The sequence below is a fragment of the Bison bison genome, unplaced genomic scaffold (assembly GCF_000754665.1).
Source record: "Bison bison bison isolate TAMUID 2011002044 unplaced genomic scaffold, Bison_UMD1.0 scf7180017864146, whole genome shotgun sequence".
Lineage (NCBI taxonomy): Eukaryota > Metazoa > Chordata > Mammalia > Artiodactyla > Bovidae > Bison > Bison bison.
In genome coordinates, this window is record NW_011494718.1 from 8,643,448 (window position 1) to 8,651,321 (window position 7,874).

General features: G+C 41.2%; 1 long non-coding RNA gene across 2 annotated transcripts in view; it reads right to left on the bottom strand.

Moving 5' to 3' along the window:
* Positions 1-298: 298 nt before the first annotated feature.
* The window catches only part of LOC104989174, a 24,880-nt gene continuing 17,304 nt past the window's right edge, over positions 299-7,874 (bottom strand). Inside the window, exons 3-4 of one of the 2 annotated variants that reach the window (XR_825343.1) lie at positions 1,956-2,145; positions 299-339 (exon numbers count right to left, since the gene is read on the bottom strand). This is a non-coding gene — a long non-coding RNA (uncharacterized LOC104989174). Of the gene's footprint in view, positions 340-1,723; positions 1,752-1,955; positions 2,146-7,874 lie in introns of those variants that run through there. The other variant, XR_825342.1, reaches the window with a different exon arrangement.

Sequence of the window (7,874 nt, forward strand, 5' to 3'; positions counted from 1 at the left end):
ACCTCTCTTGTTTTTTCTCATTTTCTTCTAATTTAAGTCATTAGCCAGTATGTTGTGTCCTTCTAAAATGGCACCCCACTCCAGTACTCTTGCCTGGAAAATCCCAAGGGCAGAGGAGCCTGGTAGGCTGCGGTCCATGGGGTCGCTAAGAGTCAGACATGACTGAGCGACTTCACTTTCACTTTTCACTTTCATGCACTGGAGAAGGAAATGGCAGCCCACTCCAGTGTTCTTACCTGGAGAATCCCAGGGACGGAGGAGCCTGGTGGGCTGCAGTCCATGGGGTCTCACAGAGTCGGACACGACTGCAGCGACTTAGCAGCAGCAGCAGCAAGCCACCTTAAGTTTGGGGGGATGGGGAATGGGAAAAAATAAAATCAATTACTTAACAGTGGTTATGAACCAACTGTTAAGATATAGTTGCTGTTTTTGAGGAACTTAGTCTAGGAATAAAGATATCATATATGCAAATAACCGTGGGTAGAAAATAATAAATGCCATTAAAGAGGTATAGATAAATTCTATGAGTTCAGAGTTTCATACTATAATAGTATTGTTGAACTGATATTTTGAAGTAGAATGCAATAGATCAAATTAAGACCTCAAAACGTTGCAATGAAAGGCTTTCTATAGGGAGGAGCTGCTTGAGACTAGAAGAGCATTGAAGTGATAAAGAGCAGAAATATCTGGTGAAAACAGTTTATATTTGACAGGATGGACTTGACCCTAAAAGGAGACAGGACCACAAGGAGGAGAACACTTCCAAACCCATACCTACATAGTGAGATAGCCTTGGGAAGGAGGCAAAAAGCTACACTGAAATTTGTTTAGAAAAAAATATATGGTGGGACTTCCCCAATTCTCCAGTGGTTAAGACCCCACCTTCCAATGTGATGGGTATTGGTTCAAACCCTGGTTCAGAAGCTAAGATCTCACATGACTCTTGGCCTAAAAACCAAAGCATTAAACAGAAGCAGTGTTTAACAGATTCAGTAAAGACTTTAAAAATGGTCCACATCAAAAAATTTAAAATTTGAAAAAATGTATGGGATATCATATCTTCCCTGGTGGCTCAGAGGCTAAAGCATCTGCCTCCAATGCAGGAGACCCTGGTTTGATCCCTGGGTCGGGAAGATCCCCTGGAGAAGGAAATGGTAACCCACTCCAGTGTTCTTGGCTGGAGAATTCCATGGACGGAGAAGCCTGGTAGGCTACAGTCCACGGGGTCGCAAAGAGTTGGACACGACTGAGCGACTTCACTTACTTACTTACTTATGGAACATCATGGTAGGTTAATAGAGGAGCAGGCACAATGGAAAAGCCAAACAGACTGAGATTTTGAGGATAAGGGAGAAGAGAAATTAGCAGTGTTCTGGGGCAGATTTACATAACATCGTAAAGACCATCCTCATGATGAGAAGTGATCACCTTCCGTTTTGAATGGCCCTGGATTCTAATCCTAATCCTCTGAGACGCACAGGAGAGGAGAAGAGCACCTCATACCAACCTTTGGCAGAGCTGGTGGTGCCTCCGTGTAGTGTATGGAACCCACAGGTCATAAGCCTTCAGAGTATCAGTAACGGTGCCACAGAGAAGTCCTTGCCACTTTGGATCCACATGTGTGTGTTAGTCGCTCAGTCACGTCTGACTCTTTGCAACCCCACAGACTGTAGCCCACCAGGCCCCTCCGTCCATGGGACTCTCCAGGCAAGAACACTGGAGAGGGTTGCCATTTCATTCTCCAAAAGGAACTATAGAAAGAAAGAAAGTGAAGTCGCTCAGTCATGTCTGACTCTTTGCCACCCCGTGGACTGTATGTAGCCTACCAGGCTCCTCCATCCGTGGAATTTTCCAGCCAAGAGTACTGGAGTGGGTTGCCATTTTCTTCTCCACATGAGAGAGGTTCAAACCAACAAGTCCAAAGATTTTTGCACAATCCAGGTGAATACACTTACCTTGGTTCTAAGATGCCTTTTCCTCTGAATTAAGTAACCTTTCCACATGAACTGTCCCTGTTCTGCTGCATCAGCCCAGCTAAGGAACTCATTTTTTCTTTGAGGGCTCCAAGCTAACTGCCCTCACGAGGTGTTGGTGTTCATGATCCATCTTACTGAAGGTTTGGTGAAACAGAAGGGTGTTGTGTTCCTATAACAGAAAACAGATTCAAAGAAGATTTTAGACATGTCTTATTTTTTAAAGGCTTCAACCATCTGACAGCTAAGAATTTTTCAGAGGCCGTTTCACCTTATAGAGTGTCCAGTCTTGGACACTCTATAAGGCTGCTCCCACCCCTAACCACCCATGTTTCCTGTTCACTTCTTCCCGGCAAGATTTCAAACCCTTCCCGTTTTATTATATAGAGTAACATTTCTCAGTCAAGGGTGGCTTTGCTCCTCAGGGATGATTTGGCAATGTCTGGAGACATTTTTGGTTTTCACTACTTGGTGGAGGGGGTGGTTACTAGAGACACCTAGTGGGTTGAGGATGGCCACACTGCTAAATATGGCCATACTCCTACATTGTGTGGGAAAGCCCCCCACAACAGAGAACTATCTGATCCAAAAGTGTTCATAGAGCCAAGGTTGGAAAACCACCATATAGAGCAAATCAGTTCTCTCCAGCCTCCATATCCCAGACTCCAAGTCTCCCCCATCTTTGAATGAACACAATTTATGAGATGGTCCCCTTCTTTGAATGGAGGAGCCCCCAATTCTCACTACGACACTCAAGAAAACAGAGACCCTGAAATCTTTAACATGAGCTGCCCTTCTCAGAAAAAGTTGTGGTTTTGAATAGAATTTTTCCTAAATACATATAAAGTTCTCATCCATACTCAACTCTACTTTCTCTGCCAGAAAGAGAAAGAGAGAAAGAGAAGAATGTAAATAGTGTGGGTGATTCTGTCCCACGTTCCACTCGAGCATATGCCCCAGAGGCGCGCAGGAAGGGAGATGTGAATCTGATGTTCCTTCAGTTGGTCTCAGTTCCTGAATCGCTCTCATAGTATGAGCAGCTCACCATACTGAGTGTGATTCAAGTGTTTAAAGATACGTTTTTTTTTTTTCATACAACATGGCCCCTAAATGCAAGCCAACTCCTTCATCAGGTGTTTAGCTGAGAAAACAGCAATCTGTTCTGATGCTGGAGGAAAAACTGGCTGAGTTGGATGCTATAGTAGCTTTGAATGCACATTAAAAGGGCCATATATGTTGTACTTTCCAAGTGAATTAAGAGATTTTTGAGATATAATTTTCCACCTTGATCATTGACTTTAGAACCAAATTCTATGTAAAAATGTAATTACCTGTTAGAAGAATGGTAGTGAGGAAGCAGAGATCTTAGGGTAGAGATTTGAGGGAAATTAAAGGGTGGGAAGATGAGATGGTTAGATAGCATCACCAACTCAATGCACATGAATTTGAGCAAACTGCGGGAGATTGTAGAGGACAGAGGAGCCTGGCGCGCTGCAGTCCATGGGGTTCAAAAGAGTGGGACACTGCTTAGCAGTTGAATAACAACAACATGATGAGAATAAAGAGAAAAGAAATTGTGAGCTAAGATCAGAAAAGCGAAGAAGTCTGAGAGACCAACGCCTTGTCTATCCATTTACAGGGCCATCTATTTGATAATTGAAAGGAAAAGCTTATTAATTTTATAAAAGGCAAGCTGCACCATAAAGGGCTTAGTTTGTTGCAATATTGATTTTTTAAAGACATTACTGTGCAATGTGGGTTCAAAATTCTGTAAACTTCCAATGTAATAATGCCTGTTGAATTGTTAACTCTCTTGTCTATGATGTCTAAGGTGAAATTTTGCCATATTTGTCTTTTAACATAATTTAATAAGTTATGTGTTAGCTTGTTTTTTAATTAAAAAGCTGCCAAGTATATGCCATAAATTCTAAACCGTTTTAAAAGTATTAAACAGCAAGGGACAATGGCAGCTCTTGTGGGTGTACCTTTGAAATCTGTTTATATTGTGTGTGCAAGTGGCTTTGTGTGAAAACAGGTTAAAAAACAAGTGGTTGCTAGTTATCTCTGTCTTTGCTGGTGTATGTTCTGCCAGTGGTCCACCCTCAGTAATTTGAATTAGAGAATATTTTTCCCATTGTTAAGATGAGATTGGGAAAAAGGAAAATTAACTCATCAATATTGCATGGGTCAAGAATGCTGTTTGAGGTTTGGAAAGATAAATTCTATGGTAATCATGTTCAGAAATTCCCGTTTTAATTACAGACAGTATTTTCAGAACTGTGCTGTGGCACATGGCGCATGGTGCAGGCATTCTCTGGCTTGGGGGCTTTCTGAATAACACACCAAATACAGGGGAGATTGTTCTCTGCTAAGCACTGTTTTCAACACCAAAAAAAAAAAATGTAGTGCTTTCCTTTTATTTGGGCACACATTAAGACTATAGATGGGCTTCCCTGATTGCTCAGTTGGTAAAGAATCCACCTGCAATGCAGGAGAGCCCGGTTCAATTCCTGGGTCAGGAAGATCCCCTGGAGAAGGGAAAGGCTACCCACTCCAGTATTCTCACCTGGAAAATTCCATGGACTGTGTAGTCAATGGGGTCTCAAAGAGATGGACATGACTGAGTGACTTTCACTTTCGCTTAAATATATAGATACTTTGTCTGGAACTAAGTGTTACCACTTCTGTTGCTCCTGTAAAGTCAATTTTATGAAAATCAGTTTAGAATGGAGAATCACAGAAACTTAACACTGGACTGGAAATATTGGAATACTGAAAACGGATGAAAACAATTTCCTAATAGGGTTTAGTTTATTTACCCCATAATGCTACTAAAAAGAAAGTATCATTTGGATTCCAATGAAAGAACACATGATAGTCAAGGTAATAAGTATTTGAGACAGAATTTGAATCTGGTTCAGTGGGATTCCCTGGTGGCTCACACGGTAAAGAATCTGCCCGCAATGCAGGAGATCTGGGTTCAATCCCTGTGTTGAGAAGCTACCCTGGAGAAGGGAATGGCAACTCACTCCAATATTCTTGCCTTGAAAATTCCACGGACTTAGGAGCCTGGCAGGCTACAGTCCATGGGGTCGCAAAGAGTCAGACATGACTGAGCGACTAACACTTTCAGTGGGATTCCCATCCATATTCTTTTCTCTACAACATTCTGCTCAGCTAGCTAACTGAACTCCATGATGAATTCAGTAATCTTGAATATAGGAACCATTAGGATACAAACACATTCAAACTTACTACAATACTATTCACTATAGGCTTATATTCTGTACAAATATTCAGTACCCGCTGAGTTAATCAGGGCAATGTACCAAAATCTCATGAAGTACACAGAATAAAGGTATATTTATCAGTTACATCACAGTCCAGTGCAGTTTGGCAACTCTCCTCAGTAGCTTTCTTCCACAAGATGATTCAGAGATCTAGTCTCCTTCCATTCTGTGATGTTGCCATCCCAGACTTGAGACCTCCCAGGCATTAATAGTAAGGGAAGTGAGAGCTGAGACAATCGTTCATGAGTGTTATAACCAGTGAGTACATCAAACATTAGGATGCAGACCCAGGCATATGGACCCAACCTAAGTGCAAGGGAGCCTGAGCCATGTAGCCCTCCTGTCCACTTGGAAAGAGACAAATGAAACTGAATTTGGCAAGCTCATAGCACTGCCTCTTCCACACCATTTAAGGGAATTTATTTCTTCAAGTAGTAAAAACACCCAATGAACTTTATGGACAGGTCAAAGTTATGACGTGGACACTAGGTTACAGGTCACGAGAGTAACATGTTTTTCGATGCAAAGTTTGAAATATTAGAAGAAAATCTTCCTGGATGTTAATGGGAGGAGCTCAAGCAGTCAGTCCTGAATATCAAATAGCCCAGTAAGGAAAATACCAAAAAAGAAGTGATCAAATAAGGTCAGAAGCCAAGCTTGGAGAGTGCTAAAGAATATGGGCAGAAGAGTGAGTGGGTGTATATGGTTTAGGATTAAAGGGATGTAAAAATATCATAGCTAACGTTCATTGTTTACTATAAGCAAGAGTTAGGTTCTTAATCCCCATAACAATCATATAAGGTAAGTTGTATTATTTTATAGGTGATGAAACTGAAGTCCAGAGTTTATGTAATTTACCCATAATCCCACAGCTAGTGGGAGGCAGAGCTAGGATTCAAACCTAGGCTAAGTCTGGGTCCAGGGTCTAGGCTTTTAACCTTTCTTCTTTATTGCCGCTCTTAAAGACAAACACTGCTGGATTTCCTCTTTTATGTGATACCTGGTTTCTGACTGAGGGGCAACTTTTCTGAAAAAAAACATAAAAGGCTGGATGTTGAAGTTCCAATGTACTTTATCACCCACTGATTCATCAGGCTATATTGTGTGTTTCTTTTTCCTGATCTCATTTCCTCTTTGCAAAGTAATTATTTATTTAAAAGGCTACACAAACCAATAGATAACCCTACTCCATCACCCCACTTACAGACCTCTGCCTTTGCCATTCCAGCTCAGAGGAAATCCTACTTCTAAATTCATCCAGAGTAGAAAGTTCACAGCTTCCTTGGTAATCTGTCTCAATATTTTGTAATCTGCAGCCAGAGTAGATATACAGCATTTGGAATGTATAGGAAATCAGAAATTTTTCATCAAAATTCTGAGAAGGCCAGTAAATTCAGAATAGCATATGAACCAAAATGGCAAAATGTATGCTTTCTGCAGACCCTTCACACTTAAAGAGAAGTTGACAAATCGATCTGGGTGTTATCTTTTTCTTTCTCCATTTTATCTATTTCAAATGCAGAATTATTGCAGACCGGAGAAGAAAAAACTACTGATTTTTTTTTTTTTAAACGAAACTTCTTCCTTGGCCCTTTGTGGTCTGAACATCTTTCAAGAAAATTTTGAATAGCCCCTGAAAGCAGGGGTAACATTGATAATATTTAATGACCTGTGTGGACTTTCCTGATGGCTAAGCAGGTTTCAAGATGGTTTTAGAAAAGGCAGAGGAACCAGAGATCAAATTGCCAACATCCACTGGATCATCGTAAAAGCAAGAGAGTTCCAGAAAAACTATTCCTGCTTTATTGACTATGCCAAAGCCTTTACTGTGTGGATCACAATAAACTGTGGAAAATTCTGAAAGAGATAGGAATACCAGACCACCTGACCTGCCTCTTGAGAAACCTGTATGCAGGTCAGGAAGCAACAGTTAGAACTGGACATGGAACAACAGACTGGTTCCAAATAGGAAAAGGAGTATGTCAAGGCTGTGTATTGTCACCCTGCTCATTTAACTTATATGCAGAGTACATCATGAGAAATGGTGGGCTGGAAGAAGCACAAGCTGGAATCAAGATTGCCAGAAGAAATATCAATAACCTCAGATATGCAGATGACACCACCCTTACGGCAGAAAGTGAAGAGGAAGTAAAAATCCTCTTGATGAAAGTGAAAGAGGAGAGTGAAAAACTTGGCTTAAAGCTCAACATTCAAAAAACTAAGATAATGGCATCCGGTCCCATCACTTCATGGGAAATAGATGGAGAGACAGTGGAAACAGTGTCAGACTTTATTTTTTCGGGCTCCAAAATCGCTGCAGATGGTGATTACAGCCATGAAATTAAAAGACACGTACTCCTTGGAAGGAAAGTTATGACCAACCTAGACAGCATGTTAAAAAGCAGACATTACTTTGCCAACAAAGGTCCGTCTAGTCAAGGCTATGGTTTTTCCAGTATGTATGGATGTGAGAGTTGGACTGTGAAGAAAGCTGAGTGCTGAAGAATTGATACTTTTGAACTATGGTGTTGGAGAAGACTCTTGAGAGTCCCTTGGACTGCAAGGAGATCCAACCAGTCCATTCTAAAGGAGATCAGTTCTGGGTGTTCTT